This window comes from Ambystoma mexicanum, chromosome 8 (assembly GCF_040938575.1).
Source record: "Ambystoma mexicanum isolate Mex_15411 chromosome 8, UKY_AmexF1_1, whole genome shotgun sequence".
Lineage (NCBI taxonomy): Eukaryota > Metazoa > Chordata > Amphibia > Caudata > Ambystomatidae > Ambystoma > Ambystoma mexicanum.
Genome location: NC_090929.1, coordinates 768,954,678 through 768,968,513, shown reverse-complemented (window position 1 = coordinate 768,968,513; position 13,836 = coordinate 768,954,678).

The following is a 13,836-nucleotide window of genomic DNA, read 5'->3' as shown; positions in this document are numbered from 1 at the left end:
AGATGCCCCCAGTTGCCCACACTATACTGGTCAACAGCAGCAGATCCTCAATATCAAACATCAAACTCCCTGTAGGCACAAGCGCAAGCCCTTGTTCAGCAATATGGCAGAAATGGGTTAACCCATGGTACAGTTCCACACTACACAGGAGAGACAGTGTTGGGAGGAAGCCCTTTCAATAGGATAGCCCACAGAGTCTCTGATGTGTCCAGTCCTTTCTGCAACTGCAGACCCAGAAGAGGAACCACAGGTTGCAGTGTGTATAGGTAACAAAACATTTTCATTTTTGATTGAAACAGGAGCTACCAAGTCTTGTATTAGGAAAGGAAGATTTCCTTTGTCGGACAACATAACAGAGATGCAGGAATTCTCTGGGGCTGTTGTAACAGTTCCTTTCACTGAAGATGTACTCCTCACCATTGGCATTCAAGATGTTGTAGCACCCTTGTTGTATTCAAAAGAAACACCATTTAACATATTGGGCACAGATTTTATGAGCAAACTAAACATTACAATTTTTTTCCCCAAAAGGGGCATAGTGTGTTCCACCCCAGGTGCGTATTACACATGGGTCACTGCAATTATATAATAACTATGCCTCCACAGTGGCCTGCGAGGGGCACCAATCTACCCAGAATTATTACTTTATGGGGTACAAATACTGTTAGGCTGGGTGCCCAGAATAAAGCCCATATATTCCGATTATCCAGTGAATTTTTTTTTAGACAGCAATTCACAACGAAGTGGCACAAGGCACCACTATTACAATACACTTAGAAGCAGCAATAACAAAGAAGATAAAGTGATTCTGCATGGTGCAGACGATGATGACATTGAATGCCTAAAGAAATATGTAACAGCAGCCCCCCATGATGTGGATCTCTTGAAAGGAATAGGGGTTGTCCCCGTCAAGCTGAAGCCATGGGTGATATTGCCGCAGGTCCAACAGCAATCTATGTCATAGGAAGTGTATTAGATAATTTATGACACCATTTTATCTTTGTGGTGACAAGGCATCATACAGCCCTCAGAATGCCCATGTAACATGACTATATAGCCAATGAAAAACGTGAAAGGAGCTCTTTGGGGATGGTTCAGGACCTGCACCCTTTAAATAACATTGTAGAAGCAGAATTTCTGGTGGTGCCAAATCCAGACAATATTTTGTGTAACATGCCCACAGAAGCCATGTATTTTACAGTAGTTGACCTTAAGAATGTATTCTTTTCCATGCTGTTGCATCCAGATTCCAAGTACCTCACTGCATTTACTTTCCGCAGTCAAAGATTCCAATGCATTCATTTACCACAAGGATAATGCAAATCCCCAATCACCTTTAACAGAGTTTTAGAAATGGATTTAGGAAACCTGGAGACACAAAGCACCATGATACAATATGTGGATGCATTCCTGGTGTGTAGTACCACATAAGAACAGGGTAGAGAGGATTCCATGACACTCTTGACACTACTGGTGGCAAAGGAGTACAAGGTTGACAAAGAGAAACTGCAATACTTTCAGAAAGAGGTAGTGCACCTAGGGCAAATAATATCATCAGCAGGGAGGGTGGTTACCCCAGAAAGGGCAGCAGAGGTGCAAAACAAACCACAGCAAAGCACAGTGAAGATTTTAGTTCTGGATTTTTGATTATTTCAGTTACACCAAGCCCCTCCTACAAGGGTTGAAGGAAGCACAGAATGTGAACGGCCCTCTGAAATGAACATCTGAAATGATTGTCTCTTTCAAGGAATTGTAGGGGAGGACTGGCCGCGAGGCCCTCCTCACCTGCAGCCTTCTCCCCAGGTGAGGACCATGACTCGGTGGGCGTCCCCTCATGCCACCCGGGCCCAGGTGGAGGAGGGTTCACCCGCCGACGACATTGCCCACACGTATCCGTTCCCTGCATATACCAAAATTCAGTTAGGCCTAGAAGCCATCTTGTCTAGCAAAGATGGCGTGAGTTCAGCGCACTGTAGCACGGCCCCCACCTTTGGAGGGCCTTTCATGCATTTCTGCCGCCGCAGCACCATGGCAGCTCCGCTGCGAGCGCGTTCCCATGAGAAAGTTGGGTACGAGCTAACACCAGATAGTAACACTGTAACAGTCTGTTATCCACAATGTAATACTGCATCCCGTGTGACCTGGTCCGCGAGGCCAGGGCGACGCAGAAATGAATTCAAGTAGTGGTATTAGTGAACTACTCTTCTTAAACAGAATCTGCAAACTATGAATTAGCCATAGAAGTGAAATGTTTATATGACTTCACATTGTGACTGTACTAATGCTGCTAGATCACAGAGAAAGTGTCTTTAAGTCATATGTAGACACATGAACCCCTATATGTCTTCTTAAGTCACCCATAGTGGCAACCGTCAATCTCTGTGGTCCATAATATAGTTCTACCTCATGTACCGTCGACTGTATATAAATACTTAAACACTGTAGTAGATAGAATACCATGTACTGAAAAGGTACTCGGACCGAATGTATTAAAGAAATGTGTAACGAAATTGAAATATAGATGTGTGTTTAAATAAGATCAAAATAAGGCAAAACATTATAAAAGTTCTGCATTCAAAAGTCAGCAACGCACGAGGAAAAAACCTTTGTGAAATATATGCAAGGCCATTCTCCCTCCCACCCCACGAAGCCTGCCAGATGAAGAAGCTAAGGCATGTGCCGCGCTCCCTCACCTCCCCCAATCAAGCTGGAGCCGCTTCAGAGAGTCAGAGGCCCCGGTACCGCACCCAAGGCCACAGCCCGCCACCTGTGTTATTTACAGCACGGTAATAAACCCACGTTTGAATCCACAGATCTACCAGCACCCTCTTGTAAATCCCACAACCCCCCTAGACCACCCCAAGAATCATGACCCCGTGCAAAGACGACCCCCAACGCTGGGACAAGACACAGAGACCCATTTATATAATAACTTCTAACGCAGCAGACAGACATGTATCATTCGGCTCAGGCCCCAGAGCCCAGCCCCTCGACCTAAAATACCGGTCAATAGGACACAGGTAAATCTCACCCCAACCGACAACCACCAGACCTCTCACGAGGCGCATTCCTCATGTGTTGCGTTTATTTTATAAGATAAACTGCTGAGCGATTTATTGATGAACTTAAATGTCGTTTCTTGAATAACTGCAGTGTGCATGGCCTAGGGCAAACGAGTCAGGAAAGGTATTCATCTTTGTCACAGGCTGCCCCAGCATACCAACACCGCTCGGATGACCTCAAGCTGGCCTGCCAGGCCCAACCCAACCCACGAGGCTGACCAGTGACGTCCTCACGCCAAGACCAACCACGCTGCAGCAACACTTATAGTTAGTCGACGCCACCCAATCCCAATTAACTTGTGCCCCCTATAGTGTGTAGGTTCTGATGACGTTTTTTGTATTAGAAATACGCCTGTCTTTGCTATTGTCAGGCAGAGCGCTCTCGGAGGTTGCAGAGTTCTTTGCATGCCCTATTCTTTGGATAAACTCCCACTTACGCTCACCCGCACTCTGTCTTGGCCTTATTCCCATTACGGGAGAGTCCCTTATTGTCTCTCATTGCGGGGAGGATCGTGCTGAAATTGGGGGCGCTTCCTTTCAGTGGTGACCCCGATAGCGTGATATCTCCAAATTATTTTTCCTAACTCCTTTTAAACGACCCCCTTTTGGCACGAGAATCTCCGGTCGAAAAGGGATACGCACGGTGAGCCGGCTCCGGGAGGCTGCCCGCCAACGGCGACCGGCACACTAAGAAGTGCGCACTCAATGAGAAAGGGTACGGGATCCCGATTGGAAAAAAATCCCCTTTGAGTGCCGCTCGCCGGAGCCAGGGGCTGACCGTTGAGTTACCGGTGACACTGCCTGGACGGACCCAGTTTCGGAGACTATCGGTTCAAGACGGGCACGTGAGTACCGAGTGCGAGCGATCGTAAAGGGGAAGGGAGGGGAAATTGTGAACAGAAGAACGGGGACAGGTAGAGGAGAAGAATAACGGGGGTCTACTAAAGACGGGTCTTGAAAATTTCTTTATCTTTTTCTTTGCATATGGCCATTAGGAGTAAGAAGTAAATGAAGAAGTAGAAGTGACGGAAACCTAGCTCCGAAAGGGGGTGGAAGGCGGCGCCGCATAGTGCTATCTAAACTAGTACTGGGAATATATGAAGAAGTGAAAAATAAGTTATTAGTGTCTGGCCAGGGAAGACACAGAGTATATTTTAGTATTTGCTATTTCTTTCTATTCTTTTGCTCAGAGGGTAAGGGTCTGGACTAAAAGTGAGCCTGGGGTGAACTGATTAACATAAAATACCAAGACGGGGGGGAAAACAGCGGAAATAGGGATCAAAAATACTGGCACATGCAGACGGGTATCTAGTTACCCGAGTAGAACAACAGGGACAGCTGGACAGGAAGGAAAGGGAGGAAAAAAGCGAGGTGTGAGTGGGAAAGCATTGTGAGGGGTGCGCGCACCGTGTGAGTAGTGAAGAAGAACGACTGATCGCGAGGGGGTGCCAGAGAGTGTGGACCATAACTAGCAGATGGTTGATTGTGAATGAAAATTGCGCGGGATTGTACAGGGATGCGAAGACAATGAGGAATGGCGAGTAAGAAGGAATGTTAGTAGTGAATTTAACTTGCGTGATATCATTGAGAAGTCCGCTCTTGTCTGGGCCATAAAAATATACTTAGACATATCTATACGTAATCAAAAGTAAAGGAGGTGAACACGGTCAGTGCTATTGATTTAGAATATGGGGGCAGAAACTCCCTTGTCACATATTTGTACGAGCTTACCGGGATACGCTGAACGAATCAAGAAATACCACGATCAATGGGTAACAGAATTAAAAGGGGAAGGATTGCCCCAGATTTGGCCTGAGGGGGGGTCTTTTGAAAAAAGCGTTCTAGATATGGTACGAACGTGCATTCGCCTCAAGTATAAGGCCAAACAGTGGCAAAACAGGAAGGAGATATTAGATCTCTGGAGACTATTTGAGGAAATACCCCCACCCAAAGCTCCGGTACCAAATATTGATCTACCTTCCACCACAGAAAACCCACTGATGATTCCAAGAGAGGAAAGGGAACAGCTAAATACAGAACAACCTGCAGAGGTGATTAGTTTGTACCCGATATTACATAAACCAGCCCCCGCAGCAGGGTATAGTGATCCTACTTATGTGCCTCCCCCTACAACTACTACACCCCTAAGACCAACAGCCCCCCCACCATACGAAAGCACTAGAGAGCGTGCCCAGACAAGCACGCAGAGAGGGGACATAGAAAAGCTAACGAGCAATTTAGAATCGAGGCTCTCGATAGCAAAGGATGAACTCTCAAGAATAAAAGACATATGTGAGCGTACAGCATGCACTCCCACTCAATCAGGACGTGTATCCAGAACATCAAGTGAAAGTAGACAAATTGAGGAAGGATGGAAAAAGGGTGAAATATTGTTCAGAATTGAGGAAGAACCGACAAGAATAATACAGGTGGAAACACCAGAGGGGAGCATCGGTGATGTATCACGGCAGACAGGGATTAGAGAGGACCTGCTCTGTGATGTCCGAGGCGAAATAAATGAGAGTGATAGGTTGAGTATGGCAGTAGGAGGGGAAAGCGAGGAGCTGGACGGTGCATGCTCGCTAGGAACAATAGATGACGAGTGGATGGGACGACTAAGGAATAGAGTGGGGAGGATGGCGTCATTGGGGTCAGCAACGACCAAAGTGGGTGAGGGCGCAACGTTAAAAGGAAAATTACAACTTCCACTAATACACAGAGGGGGAGGAAGACCAAACTATATACCCTGGGCCCAGATGGATAAAGCTAATTTGATGAAGTTATTGCCCCCGTTGTCCGGAGGGGCAAGCAAGTGGATATATGCATTCGAGAAACATACTGCCGGCATACCGCTGGCAGTAGGCGATGTGAAAAGCCTACTAGTATCAGCAGTAGGAGATCAAGCAGACAGAGTATGGGTTAAGGCTGGTTTCCCGGCCGTGACATTAGATTGTGACCGTCATGATGAAGCGTCCTTTAATACAGTGCGGGCACGGGTTTGGGATGCGCTGCGGGAGACGTTCCCAGACACTCCAGATTTACAGTCAGTAATGCAGTGTACAATGAATGACGGGGAGGATGCTATGGATTACATTCTCCGGGTGCAGGAGATGTGGAGAGCGGAAACGGGCACACCCTGGCACCAATCCACATCTCTATTTTATTTTATCATTAAGAGAGGGCTCCCAAAAGAGGTGCAGAAGGCACTCGATAAAATAGCGGGCGTTGAGGCAAAGGGGTGGCCAGAGATCCAAAGTATAATAGTGCACCATTGCAAAAGGATAAAAGAGAGAGAGAGGGAAGTAGCACAGAAAAGGTTGGCAGACGAGGCAAAGTTGGTACAATCAAAACTGGTGAAGGTTGCAGCAGCGGTAGCAGGGCTCCCACTCATGAGGGAGGGAGACGAAGGAGAGGAGGGGCAAATAGCAATACAAGGAAGAATAGCAGCAAATTGGGCAGGACAAGGACAACGACAGTGGACTGAACAGGAGCAGAACGGAGGTCCAATGTGGCAAGAGTGGGCCCCACGAGGGGGTAGAGGTGGGTACAGGGGCCGAAGAGGGGGGCAAGGGTATGGTGGAGTGGGAGGAAATGGATGGCAGGGTCCCAGAGGTCCACAGGGGAGCTGCTGGAACTGTGGGAGGTGGGGACATTACTCGAGGGAGTGCAGAAGCAGACAAAACAGCGGGTTCCAGGAGGCAGAACAGTACGGTCACCCACACCCAGGGAGCCCATACGGCCTCCCCATGGGACAGCACCAACAACAAGGAAATACAGGGCAAGGAGGTAACGCACAACTACACGGACATCAGTACAGAACACAAAATCACCCACAGAATAATGACACTATACAATACATGCCAGGTAACAATTTCGCTACAGTAGCGAATGGAGCCCCCGCACCCGCGCCCTACAGCGGAGTATCAGTAGTTTCGGGGAACATTTTTGATCAGGGAGGGGCAATGAGACACCCCGCATAGGACAGCCCACAGAGAACACTTGCGTGTCCAGTTCTGTCTACGACCCACAATGCATCAGAGGAACCATTGATAGGGGCGCAGATAGGAGACAAGCAATTCATATTCATGGTGGATTCCGGAGCGGAGAAATCATGCATTAAAGAGGGCCGGTTCCCGCTATCTAATAGGACGTTAGAGACGCAGGGGTTCTCTGGGGCTGTAATTGAAGTTCCTTACACAGAAGAATTGGATGTATCGGTGGGGGGGAAAACAGTGAGGGCACCCTTGCTGTACTATGAACGCTCTCCAATTAATTTGCTGGGGAGGGATCTCTTGAGCAAACTAAACATGACCATATCATTTACAGAAAGTGGTATAGTATGTTCAACACCGGGCATATGTCCTCTACGCATAATGGCAGTAATGCAGGGCCACGCAATCATCACAGAAATTAGAGGATTACCAAAAAACGAGGAGGTGTTTATTGAGGGCATGCGAACATTGGCCCTCATAGTACCAGAACTAAAAAGAATGGATTGGAGGATCCCAGCTGAGTTCCTCTTTCGCCCCATAGTGTGCCCCGACACAGCCACTGGGGCAGTGCTATCATTGGATTTGCACGCAGTACACGTGTCAGCAAAAAGGATATGTGTAATAGGGATTGACATGGAAGGATGCGAATGGCGTACAGTACTGTGTACAAATGCAAATATCCCACTGCGAGAGCTGTCAGATGAAGAGCTCTTTTCAGACGCCGAGACAGACGGCGAAATAGTAATGGAACTAGCAATACCATGTGACATCGTGATTACGGCCAGAGAAACTCCAATTGAATTAATGGCAGTAGTTGGAGCACCACATACATTTTTTGATGATGACATGAGGTTAATACCAACTAACATATGGACGAACGGCCCCCATGATGTAGGGTTATTACATGGAGTTCAACCTGTGGTGATAAAACTGAAAGAGGGGGCAATTTTACCCCGGGTGAGACAATATCCATTGTCTCGCGAGGCAGAAGAGGGAATAAAGGAGACAATAGAGGCACTGTTAGCACAAGGAATAATAGTGCCCTCAAATTCCCCATGCAACACATGCATTTACCCGATCAAAAAGGTGAAGGGAGGTTCCTGGAGGATGATACAAGATTTACGCCCACTCAATGATGTGATTCAGAAAGAGTTCCCTCTAGTGCCGAACCCGGCCACAATACTATGCAACATCCCAAAAACAGCATCTCATTTCACAGTTATTGACTTAAAAAATGCGTTCTTTTCGATCCCCTTAGCAGAAGAGAGCAGGTACTTAACAGCATTTACACTAGGGGGGAGGAGATTTGAACACTGCAGACTACCACAAGGATATTGCGAAAGCCCAAGCATATTCAACAGGATATTACATGAGGATCTAGGGAACCTATCTGTAGAAAGTACAGTGATTCAGTACGTTGACGATTTATTGGTTTGTGCACAGAGCGAGGAAGAGTGTAGAAAGGATTCAATAACACTCCTGACATTACTGGCCAACAAGGGGTACAAGGTGGATAAGGGTAAGTTACAATACTGCCTAACAGAGGGCCTATACTTGGGACAGCTAATATCAAAGGATGGAAAACGGATCATACCAGACAGAGCAGAGGCAATTAGAGCCGTTGGAGAGCCCAAAACAGTAAAAGAGATGCAAAAATTCCTGGGCATGTGTAACTACTGCCGAGCTTGGATATTAGACTACGCAGCATATACAAGGCCCTTGTTACAGGCACTTAAAGAAGCACAACAGGAAAACAGACACATAGAATGGACAGGAGAAATGAACACATCATTTAACTCACTGAAGGAGCTAATATCAAGCGCTCCAGTTCTGGCAAACCCAGATTATGGACGCGAATTCTTCTTATTTTCACACTGCAAGGGAACGCTGATGACCGCAGTGCTGACACAAAAGACATCGTTGGGTCACAAGCCACTGGCTTACTATAGCGGCACTCTGGACGCAGTAATGCAAGGACATTTCGCGTGCGAGCAATCTCTCGCTGCTGCCGCGTTCGCCATTGAAAAAAGTGCCACAATAGTAATGGGCTGTCCAGTAACACTGTTTGTGGAACACTCACTATTTGCAATATTAGAGAGATCAAAAAGCACATTAACAACACAACGCGCCACAGCATATGAGATAATATTGTCCAGTGCAAACATCCATATAGTAAGATGTAAAACTGTAAACCCAGCCACATTCATCACGGAGGCGTGCACAATAGGAGACATGCAGAACCACAACTGTGCAACATACACCGGTGACGAGGGTCAGGATCAGGTGGTTTTTGAGAATGCCCTAAACGAGGGAGAGGTGTACTTCGTGGACGGGTCGGCCTCAATTGACATGGAGACAGGAGAGAAACATGTGGGTATGGCAGTGGTACGATTAGAGGAAGGTGAATATGAGACACTAGTGCAACACCGCCTCCCATCACACTATTCAGCCCAAGCAGCAGAACTGATAGCACTAATAGAAGCATTGCATGCAGCTAAGGGGTGCGCAGTAACAATATACACAGACTCAGCATACATGACGACCACAGTACACGGAGGGCTGGCACGGTGGGGGCGGAGAGGGTTTCGACGAGCAGATGGAACACCTGTCCAACACGCAGAATTGTTAAAAGAATTGATTGAGGCACTGCAAGAGCCCACGGCAGTGGCAATTGTGAAATGCCAAGCCCATACTACAAACACAGATCTTGTATCTTTGGGAAACGCGGCAGCAGACGCCGCCGCCAAAGAAGCTTCATACTTTCAGAAAGGTGAGGTAGGGGAGTACATGTTGCACCACACAGTAAGCCAAGAGGTCCCCACAGGATATAACATGATGCTCACACAAGAAATACTAGAGCTGCAAGAGGGAGCTAGTGCAGAAGAAAAATTGCTATGGACTAAGAGAGGATGCAGCAAATCACCAACAGACTTATTGTGGCGACAAGAGAGTTCAGGAAAAGCAGTGATGCCAGTTACGTTGTTAGAAATAGCCTTTCAACAACTACACTTCCCTGCACATAATGCTAAGCAACACATAGTGGCAGAGATACAAGAGGATTGGTTTGCACCTTGCCTCCAGGAACACATCACTAGGCTGGCATTGGAATGCACGACATGTCAAATTTACAACTCAGGAATGACATTACGCACACTGAGAGGTACAATACCAAAACCCAATGGCCCATTTAGAGAGCTCCACATCGATTATGTAGATATGGGAGAAAGGTGCAATGGGGCTCGTTACATGATTGTGGTCGTATGTCCCTTCTCAAGGTGGGTGGAAGCGGGCCCCTGTGCACGTCCTGACGCGAAAAGCGCCGCAAAGTTCTTAGTGAGGGAAGTATTCCCGCGCTGGGGAATTTGCGACGTGATTCGCTCAGACAACGGCACTCATTTCGTTAATGAACTGTTCAAGGAAGTGACTACATTATTGGGAATAAAACACAAATTATGTTCAATTTATCATCCTCAAAGTAATGGCGTAGTGGAAAAGATGAACGGCCTGCTGAAAAGCAGGTTGTCAAAACTATGTTTTTCCCTAAAAAAGACCTGGATGTACTGCCTACCTCTGGCCCTGTTCGAATTGCGCAATCAGCCAAGCAAAGACCATCATTTATCCCCACACGAGATCGTCACGGGAAGGAGAATGCACACAACACATTCGCCTCTCCGTGAACGTTCTGATGCACACAGAAGCGCTGCGGTATTAGGTGAGGAGTTTACCGACTACTTGAAAAAATTAGCACAAGCAGCGCGCGTAATTGCAAAACAACTTGCCCCGCCCTTCACAAGAGAGGAAGGAAATGCAACAGAAGCAGTAACACAGCCGGACAAACAGTCACAGCTGATGCCAGGCGACTACATATATGTCAGAAGTTTTGTGAGAAGGTGGAATGCACCACGTTTCCATGGCCCTTATGAGGTAGTGTTTTGCACGCCCACGGCGGTAAAGGTGAAGGGCCTGAGATATTGGGTGCATTTGACAGATGTACGTAGGGCGTATAGCGCCGTGGAAGGTGAGGTACAGGACGAGGCACAGGCAACAGCGGACAATGGAGTTGTGCAGAATGAATGATGGGAATTTTGTGTGCATTAAGTGATGAACATTGAACGCGACTGGCGCATGGCAAGTGTACTAAAATAAATATGTATATATATACTTTTTACAACTTTTGAAGGTTTTTGTGGGTTTTTTTTGGTTTTGGAGAAATTTTTTTTTACTTCCCTTTTTTATATATGAAATAATGTACGGATAGTAATGATTGTAAAATTACCTTGTCTGTGGACACACCCCCTCCCCCACCCACTCCCATACTTTGTCGAAACAACGTCACAACGTTAGAAATGTTTACATGCTTGTACTTAATGCACTTTTGTGTTTCAAACAGGATTTACCATGGCATCCAATGGGCAGCCTGCAACTAATAGATTTGTTAGATTTAGAGAAATGTTAGTAGACAGATTTACATATTCATACGAATGTGGTTTATCAATGTGTGTTATTGTGTTCTTCATATCAATATTTTGCCTGGTGACATATTGGTTCATAACGTTCATCTCTATCGAGATGAACGAGGGGGGAGGGGGGAGTAACATCACCCTGGCCCCTGGGACGAATTCAACTACAAGTATGAATATTAAAGAAGGTGATTTTTTGGTCTGGGATGGATCACACTTTGTATGGGGTTACTATACTACATCACCCACTGCTGCCCTGTCACAATCAAGAAATTTCCAAAAAGAAATGGAAAATGACACAATGTCCCTACCTGAAATATATAACAGCCCCACTACCCTTCCCGCCCCGATACAAAACAGTGATTTGTTGTTTATTGAGGAAAATGGAAAAGTAATTACGATGACAGAACACAAGCTCCTATATGAGGAATTGGAAAAGGGGGGTGGGAAGGAGGAAGGGGGGCCTATTTTTTCACCTATCGAAACTAAAAGGTATAGGAGGAGGGAGAAAAGTAGGCGAAGAAGAGAGACAAGTAGGAGGGGGTATGATGAGTATTATGGGTTAGGCGTAGACAAGATGGAAGACCCACGACACCCCCACCAGGCAAATAAATGGTATGCAGATATGAGTGCAACAGCTAAACAGACAACCAATGAAAGCTGTTATGTCTGTTCGCTCATCCCCCATGCATCAGGCACACCCAAAGTGTTGTTGCCAAGAGAATTGCCCATTGTGGATGCCCAATGTCTCCTTCATCTCACACTGTGTAGAATAAAGAACACCTTCCAAGCACACGATGTCTCTTTCAAAATGATACAGAACGACAAAACGTGCTATCCAAAAGCGGCTGGAGTGGTCTGTCTTAAAGAACCCTTTTTTGCAATACAAGGGACACTGTTTTCCGAAAACAGATGGAAAGATGAAGAAGTACTGTGCAAAGCGGAAGCACTGAGAGGTGTCCAACCAGACAAGCTGCTGTGGATGGAAAAAACGTGCACACCAATATGGAAAGAACACATCTCTAAACTAACATGGGTAACAGCGATGGAGAAACCCTTCAAGCTACAAAGTGAAATAAAAAACGAACTATGTTTCAAGGGAGAAGGAAAAGTGGCAATGGGAACGAATAAAAACTGTAACAAAACTCTCACCATCCCAGACATGAAAAAAGGAACAGCAGCGCTAATGGACACATACTGGGTATGCGGGAATCAGGCTTACTTGCACCTTCCCCAGGCATGGAGTGGCAGCTGCTCAATGGCCACTTTGCACTCGGCCCTAATGGTGATTCCAGAAAGTCACGTCGACGAAAATAAAAGGACGCAAGGAAACGTGAACCAAGGTGCAACTTCTCCCACTGCAAAAGCGCACCTCTATGTCCTGTCCTCCGGAGGGAAGGAAGAGGAGCTATCACGGAACAAGCGAGCATCGAACTACATATCACAAGCATCATCCGATTTATTGGCACAGATCCCAGACAGGTATCGCCTGTTCAGCTCCGTGGAAACATTTTTTGCCTCACTAGTTTCGAGTGTCCAAGCAAGAGCAAATGCAAAATGGCTCCAGATCACACGGTGGGAACTGATTCAGCTGGCCAATGACACTGAAGAAGGGTTCAACATAATAAAGGTGGAACTACGAGCTCTGCGACTGATGACCATGCAGAACAGGTATGTTCTGGACCTGTTAACAGCGATGGACGGAGGTGTTTGCCGAAAAAAAGGAAGTGCCTGCTGCACGTTCGTACCTTCTGAAGACGCAGAAAATGGATCCCTGTCCCACGTCATTGAAGCAGTACATAACCTGGGAGAGAAGATGAAGATGGAAGGTGAGGCTAAAGATAGCTTATGGTTCGACAATATCTTCTCCTGGGTTCCCTCATGGCTTGGAATGGCAATGAAGTTCTTGATACCAGTTGTGGTGTTCCTCCTCGTGGTGTTCTGCCTGTGCCAGGTGGGCCTCCGATGTTGTGCTAACGCAGTCCCTAACGGTGCAATGATGATGGTGACAATGGGCAACTCTGGTGGTACAATTAGGGCGACACAAGAAGTACATGTACAGACAGGAACAGATAACACTCCCAGGAACCAGTTAGTGCCTATGTACCGTGATAAGTACATAGTAGACAAACTATGGCACACCACTATCAAAGAACCCCGAGATGTGGAACTGGAATGGTATGAGGAGGTCTGGGTAGACTTGGAAGAAACTGGTGACTGTATGTATTTAACATGTACACCAGACGAGTATGCTAGAAGAGGTGAGAGCTTGAGGGGGGTATGTAGGGCATGGATGCCTAGAAAAGGAACACCTGCATGGGA